Raw genomic sequence first — 2,074 nt, 5'->3', positions numbered from 1 at the left:
GAAAGTCTGAGGGGAAAGGGGAAGGCATTTGTTTGGATGGTGTTTGCAGAGTACAGAAATAGCAAATAAAATCGAAGGAGTCAAACAAAAGGTTTCGGTTTCTAAATATAATTCGATTAGTTTTGAGGGGTGAATGTGCTGCACAGGCATCTGGCAGAAAACTTGAATATTTCTGACTCACAGCTTGAGGTTTTTCTTGCTTTGCCAATCAACAGGGCCTCCAACTGATGGCACTCATTGAAGAACATTGCAAAACATAGATGGTTTTCAATCACTGGTGTAAAATATTATATAACGTGTTGTGGTGTTCCATGTAAAATAATGTGAATTCATGTGTGTTACTCATAAAGTTGTGTTTTTTCAACTGGATATGTAGGAGAAGACTTGTTCTGTGTAATTAAGGGTACAACAGGAGCCTAATGTGGTCATTACAGGTGCGTGTGTGTGTGTGTGAGCTCAAATTATAGGGGGTAAGTTAATCCCAACAGGATGGCTGAAGGTACTTGGGTATTTTTTGTGTGAACAAAGCCTGGTTCATGCAGATGGGTGTTTTTTTTTTTTTATATTTAAGCACACCAAAGTGCAAATATACTAGCCTGGGGTGAGGAACTATAATCTCGAAGAGAAAATACAAAGACTACATATTATTATTTATATTGACTGCAGAAGCTAGCACAACTTAATCACATTGGTGATTTTGTCATTTAAATCCGACCAACCATAAGATTTATGGGTACACTTCAAGTCTCTATTAGCTATATCTCTGTGTATAACTGGCTCTGCTGACAGCAATGACTGAATTATTTTTTTACTGTAAAAAAATATATCTTAGGTGCCGTACCAGGTTATGAAGCTAACACTCCCCTTTAATTCATAGCCTACTTTAACCTGCTTAATGTTTTACAGCTGTTTTCTTTATGTCAACATAGCTATTATCCATTAAAAGTTTCAGCAATTTTAAGAGTTATGTTTAACAGTTTTCACTGCTACTCCAGTTTTAAGTAACAAATTCCAACATTTTATTTATACTTTACTTAAGGTTTAACCAGGTTTAACTGTTAAAGAGTACTTTTAGGCAAATTCTTCAAGTTGTTGATACTTTTAGCTCGCTATTCGAGCTATTTATCGTGTATGTTTAGCTAACAATTTGATACATGTAGCTATACTTTTAGTTACTAACGTCTAGTGTTAGCTTTTTATTTATACATTTAGCTTTACATTTAAACAGTTTACCTTTGGCTAACTGTTATGTTAGCTAATAGTATCCAATAGAACAGCTTTAAAAAAGTGTCTGTCTAAAAATTCCAACAGTAAAGCCATGCGTTCCAATAATATGTTCAGTGGTTATACTTTTAGCTTAGCATAGCTTAGCAAAGCCTACTCTGGTGTGTTAAGCTAACAATTACTTTATCGTTAGCTTAGACAGTAATTTCCAATATTAATGTACAGTGCAATTTAACAGTTTACAACTTTTCATTCACATATATTTATCTTTCTATTTGAATTTGTTCCATTTATTTGTTATGTTTAGCCAACAATTCTTGTTGTGGACTAACAGTTTCCACAGTTTATCTATGCTTTTTGCATAAGCAGTTAGCTTACACTGAGAGAGAGAGAGATTTATGTATGAATTTTATCCGTCTATTTAATTACTGCTTCCAGCGATACTTTTAGAGAAAGGTTACATTTTATTATCAGACCTTTTCAGGTCCATTGAATTCTTACATGGTAATTTATGTTTTTTCCTACTTATCACCTAACAGCTGCTGAAGTATTTACCCCCAGGAGGAAATCACTAATTTAGAAAACAAAAGTTGCACATGTTCAATCAGTCAGGACTGTATAAACTTGCACTGCCCCTTCCAGTACCATCACATTTGTTCCCAGCACCAAATCCCAGACATCATAAAGATAAAACCACCTTTTGTTCCATGTCTGGTCGGCGTATCAAATCCAGACACGAGGTAAACAAGAAGCAGAGAAGTGGGTCATAGCGGCTGCTTTCTAACGAGGCGAGCTCCCCTCAGCAAAGCCCAGTCAGACTGCGGTCCCACCGGCATGGCAATCTCAAGCT

The sequence above is a fragment of the Rhamphochromis longiceps genome, linkage group LG22, assembly GCF_057381845.1.
Source record: "Rhamphochromis longiceps isolate RC_006_pf linkage group LG22, R_longiceps_female_GT1.1, whole genome shotgun sequence".
NCBI classification, from domain to species: Eukaryota; Metazoa; Chordata; class Actinopteri; order Cichliformes; family Cichlidae; genus Rhamphochromis; species Rhamphochromis longiceps.
This window is presented reverse-complemented; position numbering follows the sequence as displayed.